At 38.9% G+C, this 13,852-nt stretch overlaps 1 protein-coding gene across 5 annotated transcripts in view; it reads right to left on the bottom strand.

Annotated features, from left to right (window-relative positions):
- ARHGAP42 (Rho GTPase activating protein 42) overlaps positions 1 to 13,852 on the bottom strand; it is a 304,390-nt gene that overhangs the window by 269,845 nt on the left and 20,693 nt on the right. Inside the window, exon 1 of one of the 5 annotated variants that reach the window (XM_070077272.1) lies at positions 7,683 to 7,772. The exons of the other annotated variants lie outside the window; for them this stretch is intronic. The gene's annotated coding sequence lies outside the window, so the exon portion shown is untranslated. Of the gene's footprint in view, positions 1 to 7,682; positions 7,773 to 13,852 lie in introns of those variants that run through there. 5 annotated transcript variants of the gene reach the window in all.

The following is a 13,852-nucleotide window of genomic DNA, read 5'->3' as shown; positions in this document are numbered from 1 at the left end:
TTCTTCCCAACTTTATCTAGATTACCTGCAAACACAATTAAAGTCCCAACAAGTAACCCTGTGTCAACAAACTAATTCTAGAGTTCACAGCAGACCCAGAATAATCATAATATTGGAGCATTGGTATTTTTTTTAATTATTTTTGACAGGCAGAGTGGACAGTAAGAGAGAGAGAGAAAGGTCTTCCTTTTGCCGTTGGTTCACCCTCCAATGGCCGCCGCAGCCAGCGCATCGCGCTAATCCGAAGCCAGGAGCCAGGTGCTTCTCCTGGTCTCCCAGGAGCATTGGTATTACACAATATCCAGACACACTATGAAGCTAAAGAGGTCAAGATAGTGGGGAACTGAGCAAAGAACACTAAAACAGACAAACACAATGGAACGGAAAGCCCAGAAACAGACTCTTCTATAGTCAGTTATGACAAAAGAACAAAGCAAATACAACATCTTAACAAATGGTGCTGAGGCAACTGGATATGCACATGCAAAAAAAAATCAATTTCTACACAGGCTTTTACCCCTTCACAAAAGAAATTATTTCAAAATGGATCATGGACCTAAATGTAAAACACAAAACTATAATGCTCCTAGAGAATAACAGTAAAAAAATCTAAATGACTTTGGTTTGGCAACTTTTAGATACAACACCAAAAGCATGATAGTCATATATCAAAGAAAAAAACTGATAAACTGAACTTCACTAAAATTCAAAACTTGAGCTGTGTCAAAAAAAAAAAAAAATGGTAGATTTAAAAGGCAAGACACAGAATGGAAGAAAATATTTCAAAACACTGAACAAAAGACTTAAATACAAAACACACACACACACACACACACACAAAGAACTCACGACATTCAACAACAAATTAATTAATTAAAAGTGAGCCATGGGGCTGGTGCCGAGGTGCAGTATAGGTTAATCCTCCACCTGAGGCACCAGCATCCCATGTAGGCACTGGTTCTAATCCTGGTTGCTCCTATTTCAATCCAGCTGTCTGTGATGGCCTGGGAAAGCAGTAGAAGATGGCCCAAGTCCTTGGGCCCCTGCACCCTTGTGGGAGACCAGAAAGAAGCACCTGGCTCCTGGCTTGGGATCTGCATAGCTCCAGCCGTTGCAGCCATTTGGGGAGTGAACCAGCGGAAGGAAGACTTTCTCTCTGTCTCTCCCTCTCATTGTCTATAACTCTACTTCTCAAATAGATAAATAAAATCTTTTTTTAAAAAAGTGAGCCAAAGATATAAACAGATACTTCACCAAAAAAATACAAAACGATGACAAAGGAGCATATGAAAAGATTCAACATCATGTCATCAAAGAACTGCAAACAAAATAATGAAATACTACTATACACCTATTTTTATAGTTAAAATCCAAAACACTGACAGCAACATTTTCTGCAGAGGATGCGAAGCAACAAGAACACTCACTCATTGTTGATAGGAATGCAAAATGGTACAGCAAGTTTAGGAGACAGTTTAGCAGTTTCTTACAAAAAACTACAAGATAATCTATCTATTATGCTCCTCAGTATTTACTCAAATGAATTGAACACCTTTGTCCACCCAAAATCTTCCCCAAAATTTTTCTATCAACTTTACTCAAAATTGCCAGATCGTGCTAATAAACCAAGATGACCTTAAAGAGGTAAATAGATAAACAAACTGGAATATATTCATATAATAGTGTATTACTAAGCAATAAAAAGGAATCAAGTCACAAATCATGGAAGAGCCTTAAATACATATTGCTATATGAAAAGAAGCCAGTCTGGAAAGGACTACATACTGCATGATTCCAACTACATGACAAAATAACAGAGGTAGTAAAAAACAAGATCAGTGGTTTCCTGGAGTTATGGAAGAGGTGTAAGGTTTACAAGGTGAAGCACAGGTAAATTTAGAACTATGAAATTATTCTGTGTAGTATGTATGCAACGGCAGATACATACATTATACATTTGTCAAAACCCACAGAATTTAACATATGAAGTAAACCTTAATGTAATCTATGGACTTTAGTTGATTATAATGTAACAGTATGTACCACATTAATGCAAAATGTTAACAGGGAAACTTAACTGGCTTATACGTACATGGAGGAGAGATATTGAAACCTTATTATTTGCTCAATTTATTAAAAAACTTTAAAATTGTGCAGAATTATAGAACCAAAATGAAAAGCACATGGGGATTAATTGTAATAGTCTATTTTTGAGCATTTTAAAAGATCATAGTAAAAACAGTTAATTTTTAAGAAAATAAAGCATAATTTAAAGATTACATATTTGTACATTTTAAATTATGAAAAGAACTAGGTGTTCAATGAGCATTACATATCAAAATGAGACATTTTTAAACAAATCATTACATCAAGCAATACAGTCTTATAAAATTAATATTAAAAGACCCTCATTTTAAGTTTTTTTGGGATTTTCTGTTTATTTTTTGTACAACATTCTTCAAAATCTTGAATCTAGCCATGTTTTTATTTTATAAATCTGGAATTTTCATCTTGGACTCTTCTTCCCCCCCATGAGAACAAAAACAGTTCTGTTATTATTAAAAAATTATTATTACTGCAGGAACAGTACTGAAATGTTAGAGAAAGTTTGCAAAATAAAACAAAAATAATTCTATCTCTAACCCCAGAATAGTTATTTGTAAGAATTCTCTTTTTTCTCCCAACATTATTAGCAGTCATTACACAAGATCAACATCAACATGGAATCTGTTGAGGGCCACCTTAAACTTTCTATTTGCTTTAGTTCTTAAATGCAATAATCTGTTCAATTCTGTCTGATTATATAGCTTCTGTGCTTCTCAGTAAGACCCTGGTGACCTGAATTAGGAAGTGGCTTGTTGGAGTCTCCTGTCTCACAGATACCAGGCCAACCATTTACGACATAGGCAACCAGGCGTGATGTGGCGACTAGGGTAGGTTCTTGTCCCCCGAACACCCTCAATTTAGAATAACCAGGCAGTAGAATCTGCCACAAACAGAGCATGGAGACCAATTCTCCCTAGTTTCCCACATGGCTGCCACTTCCTAGAATGGAGAGACACAGAAGAACAATGATCTCCTTCTTAAGTAACAATGGTGTTAAGGTACAAATGTTGACTTCAGCAGTAGGCCACCTGGGGCATGATGATTCAGCCACAGTAGGGATTTGGCACTAGCCAAATTCTGCAGGGGAGGCAAGGTTGGGGGTGAAAGTACGGCCTGGAACAATGCCTGATGTACAAAAGCAATAAATAGCTTTGCGGATATGCTTTTTCTGCTGTTCCTTTCTCATCTGAAGCACTCCTCTCTGTGGATGTGTAAGGTGGATTCTTTCTTCTTTTATGAAAAATAGCATACTCAGGATACACAGTATCTGAATGACAGAAAGAGCTGGTATAGCCAAGAGTATGCCTTTGCTTCCCAGTTTTGCCACACCTATCATTCAGAGTCTACACATACATGACGTGAGAGAAAGGGGAGGGGGGTGAAGAGAGGTGAAAAGAGAGTAGGGGAAGAGGGAAATGGGCGTGAACTGATACTAGAACCAGGAGGCAAGCAGCTGTCTGCAGCACAGATCTGACCTAAGCTAGCTGTGGAGTGCAGGCAGATACACAAGCTATGGAAAATGCTAACATTTGGCCCAGAGAAGGCCAGCTGCCGGCTCCTACTGGACTTGATCTCTTAAAGTGTCTGAATCCATCTGTTTGCCAAGAGCTTTTCCTCCTGGTTGCCATGGAAATTGATGTTAAATAATTATCACAGCCAAAACTTCCAATTGAGCTCGAGTGGATATATCCTGCAAGTCACAGCCTTAATATGCAATAAATCCACACCTGACTCACTTGAAAACTACCATTTAATATTCAATGGTTTTCCGGGTAGTACTTCAGCAAAAATGAAAGCACAATATCAAAATGATGGACAGAGAAATAGAAAGCAAAAAATCTGAGGTAATTAGCTGTGCCCTAACATTTTTTAGCCTCTCCACAACAAATGCTATTATTGTTGGTTTTATAATCAGTCTAAGAAGCTTCATAACACTTTTTCAGTAATACCTGAGTTCTTTGAAGAAATCTGTGAAGCAATCATTGTATTCACAAATAAATCATCATTTGTACTCTCTCCGCCTCTGCCTCTCTGTAACTCTGCCCTTCAAACAAATGAATCTTAAAAAAAATTTAAATCATAATTTATAGTGAAGCATATGACTTCCTCTTTCTCCACCACAAACGCCATTTATTACATAATAATTTCAACTCTCCATCAAATAATATAGGATCTCTCAAATGCAATAAACATTTAAATGAGTCATGTTAAATAATGTATTGAAGCATTACATGGACAAGAAACTAATTTCCATGATAGTTTTCTCAATACAGGATTCATTTAGCCCACATTTTTTGACAATTGGTGCATTCAGTTTTGGCATATCCCTAAGTGAGTAATCACATGCAGGTGATTTTAGTTTAATCCTGTTCTTCAGAGACTCATTTCTTTTTCCTTTTTGAAACTCATTTTTAAATTCCCTACCTATACATAACTTTAATTTTTCTACTCTTGATGTGCTTGAAACTTTGTCCCATTTATTATCATTTTATACCTTATATGATGACCTTCTGCTCTCTGTTTCAAACCTGCTCATGTGGGTAAAGCTTCCTTTTCTCTAACAACCAAGCTTCACTCCTCCAAAACTTTGGAATACACTCAGCAGAATGAAAGAAAAAGATACAGCTTATTTCAGAGCTGTGAGTTTGCACAGAAAATATATGCTTTCAAAGCAGACTGATGCTCTTTCTTGTTCTTCTTGTCAATTGATAACACACAGTGGCTGTGACCGCTTTCTAGAGTAATTTGCAGCAGGCTAACCAGGTTCAACTTTAAAGTAACTCACAGGACCCATGAGATGTGCAACTTGCCATGAACGCTGTGACCTTCATACCCTCTTTTTAGTGCTATGCACATCCCTTCCCACCGGGTCTGCCCCACTCACCTTCCCCAAGAAAAGTTCATCAGACTTTGCCACATAAGTGCTAGAAAGACGTCTACACCTTAACTCATAAAATGATGTACACTAAGTTTTTCTTTAAATTCTTTTGACCATGATTTGCAGTAAAAATTTTACAATTCAACATTCTATATTCATTCATGTAAACCAGAAACAAGTTTCATTAGACAACATTAGTCCTTAATACACTTGATTTACTGTGATGCCTTATTCTTCCAACATTAATGCAACTTATTTCATTGACTTTAACAGTCCTCTAGGATCACAACCCACAGTTGAAAGAGCCTGGGACATCTGAATAGATAATATCCCACAGGAGAAACTTGAGTGCCAGGATGAACACCCTGAACAATTCACACAAAGAGTACATAGCAAATCCACAGTCAGCTGGAAAGACTGTTGATCCCCTAAAACCAAGGCAGCTTCTCTACAGTTTCCCTCTCTGAATTTGTCCTCTACATAACCCAGAACCATCCTCAGATGATAAATGTTTAGTGATATTTGTTGTTCAACAGATGTCTCAGCTGCTGAAATCCCCCATGAATACTCAACTCTGTAGCTTTAAGTACCTCAAGAGCTTACCCTGGAATTTTCCTCTCTGGCCCTCCTTCAGTTCAGGGGCTCTGAATGGATACCCATCGTCTGCTTACTTAATATTTCTTTTTGCTCCATTCTACACATTCACTCTCCAAACAACCTTGAGAAGGCTTTTAAAAAGGCTTTCCTATCCTTTCTGAACATTCTCTCAAGACATATCCCTCCCCCGAACATTTTTAAGTGACTTCCTTTCCAGCAAGAATTACCTACTAACAAAATAAAATTATTTGCTAAATTTAGATTTCTTAATGCCTTTTTATGGTGGAATTCAGTTCATTATCTCCCCCTCCCCCTACAGAAACATCACCTAATCAGTGCACATCACCCTCAAAGATGTGCTAAATGATATTCCTCTAATGACCCTTATCCCAAAGGACATAAAAATACAAACACAATTTTATTTCATATAATAGAATGAGTTAAGGGAAAGCACTGTTACTCCAGAAATTAACAATTAGGAAATCTTACTCCGGAAATTAACAATTAGGAAATGCAACTACGAAAATTGTATTGGTTCATTTTCCCAAGAACTCAATTTCATTATCTTCATTAATTGCCTATATCATTTGACTCAGAATCCACTAGTTTTTTTCGATTTACTTATAATGAAATTTTGATATCCAATTATCAAAGCTTAGAAACATCCTTTTCAACAAATGACAGGTAGGTCTTAACGAAAATGCACACACTGGTATGTGCTGCCTTGCTGGTCATGGCCTACATTCAGTGCATAATGATTCCACGATCCATGGATGCAGCACAACTGAAGGGGCAGAAATCACAATGAATAAAACACAGCACAGGCACGACGGGCACAGGTCCCCATGGAGCTTACTGCATAGATGGGGCTAACTTTCATTTTGTGTTTTTTTTTTTTATTTGACAGTGAGACAGAGAGAAATGTATTCCTTCCACTGGTTCACCCCCGAAATGGCCACTACAGCTGGAGCTACACTGAGCCGAAGCCAAGAACAGGTGCTTCTCCTGGTCTCCCACACAGGTGCAGAGGCCCAAGTACTTGGGCCATCCTCCACTACCCTCCCGGGCCACAGCAGAGAGCAGGACTGGAAGAGGAGCAACCAGGACTAGAACCTGGTGCCCATATGGTATGCCAGCGCCACAGGCAGACGATTAACCAAGTGAACCACGACGCCAGCCCTCATTTTGTGTTTTTTATAAGTAGACACTGTCAACATTTTAAAAAATATTTATTTAATTACTTATTTGAAAGACTGAGTGGCAGACAGTGAGAGAGAGATGGACAGAAAGAAATTTTCCATCCACTGGTTCAATCTTCAGATGACCACAACAGCCAGGTCTGGGCCAGACCAAAGCCAGGACCCAGCTACCCCACCTGAGTCTCCCACATGGATGGCAGTCCTTGGCTTATCCTCTGCCATCTTCCCAGGAGCATTCACAAACAGCTGGACCTGAAGCGAAGCATAGCAAGCTGGACTTGAACCAGTCTTCCAAATGCACACAGCAACTTAACCCGCTGAGTCACAAGGCTGGCTCCCAGAGCAACTTTCATAGGCATTCACAGGACCTGGTTTCCAGGTCTCCCCTCACTTTGCATTTGTTAACACTGCTTCAGTGTTTTGTTTCCATGCTGCCCTTTTCTACCAGACTATCTTCCGTCTCCAGTCTAATCAGTGGACATCAGCTAAATGCAATTCCTCCAGTGACCTCTCAGCCAACTAAAACCATCTACTGCAGTTCCTTTCACCCATCAGTATTCTGTTTGGAAGCTTTCTAAGAACAGGAATCGTTGGTTCCTTACTCTTTCGTAAGCTCCCCAATGTGAAGGAAGGTATTGAGTACCAGCATCTGCCTGGGATATTGAGGGGACAGTGCACAAGTTACCAATCTCAAGGGAAGACTCTAAATACCTCAGCAATAAAATGCACCAGTATCGCTCCCCGGGGGCGGGGGGGGGGGGGACACCCTAAACACCTCATCCAGTTCTGCTACAGTTCCTAACTCTGACAGGAGGTTTTGCACACACTCAGCTGCCAGAGTATGAGTGCTGAGAGACAGAACACTCCAATAACAAGTTAGGCAAAGCAACTTTATTACTCACTGATAGGCAGCACGAAGCAATAGTCTCACAGCAAGCCAGAACCCCAAGGGTCAGGAAAGCTTCCTGGGAAGGAGTCTCGTCCTGCACGTGTCCTGGTGCAGCTGAGGGAGACTGAACTCACTCTACTCAGGGTTTTATACCCCAGGGGCAACTAGGATCATAAAGCTAACCAGTTGCAGGACATCCTGTTCTGGAAGGGAGGAGGACAAAGCCTGCACTGTTCTGGACAGTTCTCTGACCAAGTTAAGAAGAGGAAATGGATAAGAAAGAGTATTCCCTTCAAAAACAGATTATTACTTCCACGAAGTTAAATTTTCTCTCAGCTACACTTATTTAAGGACAGAAAGAGGAAAGTAACTCCTCTTCTCCAACTGGAGACAAGCTAACCAGATTGCACAAGGATATAATAAATGTGGGAGCCAAAGTCAACCTGTTTAATAAGAATTCTTTATGTCTGTCTGCTGCAGTTCAGCCTGACCAAGTAAAAAGAATCTCAAAAACACAGCCAGCCAGGTATCTCTTCCCTAGCTGGTATCTACTGTCTCTGCATCACAGGATCAAGAACCATCCACAGATGTTGAAGAGTGGGCTGTCTTTACTCTCAAAAAAATCCCTTTCACTCTGGAATTTTGGAATTCCCTTTCCCACGCGTGGGAAGATGAAGCACCCATCAACTTTGGAAGTTGTAATTAGTAGGAATGGCTGCCTCTAAAGGCACTGAATTATCTAAATATCAGATACACAGAGAGACACACAAATACACATATACACACTTCCAAGTTTCACATCTAAATGCACTTTTACCTTAAACCTCAATTTGCTGTTGATCCTTTGAAGTGCTTCTATGTTTAGCAGATTTATAAGTATGAGATGTGATCAATAATAACCTTTTCAGATTGCAGCTTTTAAAAGTTGACTTTACAGGGGCCGGTGCTGAGGCGCAGTAGGTTAATCCTCCACCTGCCGTGCCGGCATCCCATATGAGCGCCGGTTCTAGTCCCAGCTGCCCATCTTTCAATCCAGCTTTCTGCTGTGGCCTGAGAAAGCAGTAGAAGATAGCCCAAGTCCTTAGGCCCCTGCACCTGCATGGGAGACCAGGAAGAAGCACCTGGCTCCTGGCTTCGGATTGGCACAGCTCCAGCCATTGCGACCATCTGGGGAGTGAACCAATGTCTTTGTCTCTCACTGTCTGTAACTCTACCTCTCAAATAAATAAATAAAAAATCTTTTAAAGTTGACTCTACATGTAAACACATTTTAGTTGTCTTGAAATGAGCATTTCATAGCCTTTAGGTAACTCAAGAGCTTTGCAAAAACAGATTCTGCCTATTTTCATAAAAACAGGATTTCAGAAATTTTTGCATCATTTTGCCCATTACAGTTACTCATGATTTAAGTAACAGAAGGTACAGGATACTGATACCATATTACAAAACCATACCTGTTCAGAGTGGCCAGACAGAGCCCAGTAGCAAAAATCCTTGCCTTAAGTTATTTTTCATTTTTTATTAAGAGAATATGGGACAACTGTGATACAACAATTTGGTTAGAAAGACATAAATATAAAAATTCAAGCCACATAAAAATAAAAAACATACATCACCAATGTAAACATAATGCAACAAATTTGCTCAAATATAAGCTTGAGAGAAAAGACAATGGAAAAAGCAGACCACTCACAATAATCCTTCCAAGGGAACAAATGTCTGCAGATCTTCTAAAGAAATCCCTAAAGCATAGCCAATATAACAATGTTTTATTATACCAAATTCCTCTTAACTAAATACCTTAAAAGTCTCTGTATTTTTAGCAGAAATTAAAGAAAACCAAATTATCCTTTTATTGGGTCATTTATTTTGGATTAAGCTATGTTCCTAGCACAATGTTTAATCAAGGTTACTAAATGAATGTTAAGTATCACAATAAACTTGTATGGCAAAGACCGCTATCCTAAATTTAAAGTAAATAGCCTCAGAGGGAGTTAAGGACTTGCCTAAGGTTGGATAACAGGTCAGAGCCAGGATACATTTCCAGACTACCTTATGCAATGGCAAATTTTATCAAACAATAGAGCTGCCTTTGAGTCTTAAACTTTCCCCTTTCAACCTTGATTCATCAGCCTCAATATCAATTGCCTCAAAGATAATATCATGTTCTCCTAATGAGGATTTCCCAGGAACTGGATTTGCTTCTAATCATTTATAAAACATTACAAAAGAGATTAAACTCACTATGGGCTCTGTGCTAAACTCCTGCCAGAAATGTATTCTTAACATCCTTAAAACCTAAATCTATTTTCCAGGAGAACACTTATGGCTATTAATACTAGCTATATTTTAATGGAACACCTGGTATAGTTAATTTGTCTATGAAAACTTCAACCAAATAAAACAGCCCAGACCTGGATACATATATTTTATGAGAGCTTTGACATGTCATTTCTAAAGGAAAGAAAAAAGGCTCAAAGAAGACTGCATAAAAGAGAGATATAATGAAAACAGCCAGAAATTGAAGATGGGAAGATGGTCAACATGGCCATTTGGGAAGTGAACCAGCAGATGGAAGCTCTCTGCCTCTGCCTTTGTCTCTAACTCTGCCTTTCAAATAAATAAAAAAATTTAAGAGTCCTAGTGCATCCTTAATTAGCAAAAGATATTCTTTCAAAATCCTTTCACTAATTTAATAAATAAAAAATTGATAGCTTTCTGTTATGTTCATTTGCATTCCTGTGACTTCTGTTAAAGGTGATTATCCATCACAGGTTAACAGCTATTTTTATTCTTTGGATAATTCACTGTGTATGTACAATGCCCAGTTATCTGCTGGCTCCATAATCTCATCCTTTCCCAATGTATTACAAAGATATTAACCATCTGGCTATAGTTAAATAGTCATCACCAATTTAAGTCTACTGAGAAAAGGTTCTCAGTGGACAATATGAACACTTTTATTCACGAGAAAGAAAACAGGTGAAGAACTATCAGAGACTAAGAGGAAAAAGATGGAAAGTTGATGAAGATTGATAGAGAATGTTTCCACAGAATCCAAGGGAGATGGTTCTAGAAGCACGGAGTAGTCAATAGGGATGTTTGACACATACGCAACAGCCCAGTAAAATGATGGCTATGATGCTCTTTGCATTTGATAACTGGCCAGCAGACACCTAGGCTTTATCCCAATGTAAAATATTCACAAACTCGACATAACCATTTATGTAAGAGTTACTGAAAACAAACACATAACAGGTAAAGTACTGGGCATAGAGATATAAGTCAAAGTTTAGAGAACCCTGGGGTGCTGGTACACTAGGGAATACACACCTATGCACACACAGATATTTTGGGGGTGGGGGAAAGTCAAGAAGCAGGGGCAAACAAAACACTGTTCAAAAAGAACCTTAAAGCTAAAAGGTGCCCTATAGGACTACTTTTTACTCTAATAAGTAATTTCTTCAAAAAGCACAATGTTTATGATACACAGAGGAGGAAGTAACATAATTAAAACACACTATTTAGGACCTGAAGAGAAATAAGCAAGGACTGATTTAAACAGTTAAGGAGGAAGCAATCTCAATGAGTGTGGCTGCATATACTTTGGAACCCATAGTTTCTGATTTCCAGTTACGTTCAGCAGATGCTGCAGTTGCACTTTAAATCCAACTCCAGAATGCACTGGGGCTCCCCAAACTCTGCAGAGCAGAGTATATACCACAGACCCATTTCAGAACAATGATGAATGCAGATTTTAGGTAGGAAAAATTCTTTAAAAGATGAAAGTCTTATTCAATCACATAGCGATACATGACCCAATTTCCTTTTGGTGAACTATAGAAAACTGCAGATGTTTCTTTACTCAAATTGTAATCCACTCTGGTTTCACTTACATTTAGTATGTAGACTGTTTTAAATTACTTACACATAAGGATCACCTTCAATCTGAAGATTTTTAGCTATAAATATGCAAGTAATAAAAAATATGCAGAAGCAAGTAAAACATCTGAGCTAATGGAATAAATGACCTATATACTATTATTGTGTTTATATTTTTTAAGTGTGTTCATGTGGACATGGAAGGCTGTACTTAAAGTAAAATAAAGCTTATCATCATGGGACCAGCGTTGTGACATAGCGGGTTAAGCCACCACCTGCAATGCCAACAACCACTTGGGTACCAGATCAATTCCCGGATGCTCCACTTCCCATCCAGCCCCCTAATAATAAGGAAGTGTTTGGGCCCTGATACCCACATGCAAAACTCGAAGAAGCTCCTGGCTCCGGCCTGGCCTAGCTCTGGCTGTTGTGGCCATTTCGGAAGTGACCCAGCTGATGGAAGATTTCCTCTTTGTCTCTTCCTCTCTCTCTGTTAACTCTGCCTTTCAAATAAATTATACAATAAAATTATAAGCTTACCACCATAAAAAGGCATTAAAAATATCCCCTTTGAAACACTTTTGGCAATTTATTTATTTATTTGAAAGACAGGATTAGAGAGAGAAAGAGTACGAGAGAGAGTTCAATCTTCTATCTGCTGGTTCACTCCCCAAATGGCTGCAACAGCCGGGGCTAGGGCAGGCAGGAACCGGGAATCTGTAACGCAAATTGTGTCTCTCAGGTGAGTGCAGGGGCCCAGGCACTTAGGCCATCTTCCGCTGCTTTCCCAGGTGCATCAGCAGAGAGCTGGATCAGAAGCAGAGCAGCTGGGACTCTAACTGGTGCCCATATGGGATGCCAGCATTGTAGGAGGTGGCTTATTCCACTATGCCACAACACCAGCCCCTAGAACATTTTTAAAGGGATATTACTTTATCTGTTCTATTCAGAAAAACAGTGTCACTGAAATACCTACAATAAGCTGGTTTCTATGTTCTATGCTAGGTACTTCTCACAAAAGGGATTTAATTTTCATGAAAAAAGAAGTATTATTACCCTCATTGTAACAATGAAGAAAGCGGATTTAAGAAGGAAAGTGTCTTACTAGTTACTCGGCATGCACACATATACATGCATGCACACATGCACTCATCTCTGTATCCTTAACAGTGCTGGAAGGACTGAGGGTGGTCCAAAAGTGACACCTGAGTGATCTGAATGGATGGTGAAAGGATATTCACCTTCTCATGTGAGATTCCAGGCACCATGTTGCCTGCTATTACGGAAGACTGCACAGGTTACTTAGTGCAACAAAGGGAAAAAAAGAGAAAGGCTATCAACACTAAGCAATAGCAATGCACACGTAATCCCATCTCAGCAGGTCTTCAATCAGTGTAAACCCAGGTGAGCAGGGCCTCTGTTGGGTCTATATTCCCAGAGCATGGCAGAGCACCTGGCATACAAGTTTAAGTGCTAAATAAATATACTCAATGAACACAGGAATACTATTCTGTTCTTTCTGCTCCACATCTCTCTCCCTTGCCCTCACTCCCACTTTCCCTTGTTTCCGCCTCTTCCTCCCTCTTGTCACTCTCTTTGCATACATAAAAATTGCTCATCCACTATATTTAAATATTTATCCATCTATAACAAAAATTAAAAGAACATGTAAATGTTTCCTCTTTCATACCCACCTACTGACTCTGTTTTCTCTATGAAAGCTACATCTGACTTTGTTATGGAAGGTAATAATGTTTTAAGTATGTGTTTAGCTCTCAAAATGTTTTCCATCGTAAAGAATGCAACATAAATGCTTATACACTTATTAAGTTTCCATACATAAAAGTGAGTTGAAATACAGGGTTACCATATGACTCAGCAATTCTACTCCTATATATATACCCAAGGGAATGAAAACTCATGTTCATACAAAAACAGGTACATGAAGGTCCATAGCAGCATACTACTCCTAACAGCCAAAAAAAGGAGAAGTGAAATGTCCATCAACTGGAGAATAGGTAAACAGAAGAAAACTGGAAAACATATGGCAATAAAAGGAACAAAGTGCTGATACATATTTAAATATGGAAGAGCCTTTGCAAACATGCGAACTGAAAGATCCCATGTTACAAAAGACCACATAGTAAATGATTCGGATCATCCAAAAAAGTATAGGACAGGGAGATCTCTACAAACAGAAAGTATAATAGTAACAGTTTCCAGGGGTTAGGAAAGAAGGAAAATGGAGACAGGGTTTCTTTATGATGATGGAAATATGCTAAAATAAGAGAACAGTACTGG

Source organism: Oryctolagus cuniculus, chromosome 1 (assembly GCF_964237555.1).
Source record: "Oryctolagus cuniculus chromosome 1, mOryCun1.1, whole genome shotgun sequence".
Classification (NCBI taxonomy): Eukaryota; Metazoa; Chordata; class Mammalia; order Lagomorpha; family Leporidae; genus Oryctolagus; species Oryctolagus cuniculus.
The sequence above is the reverse complement of the archived record's forward strand: the minus strand, read 5'-3'. Positions and strand labels throughout refer to the sequence as shown.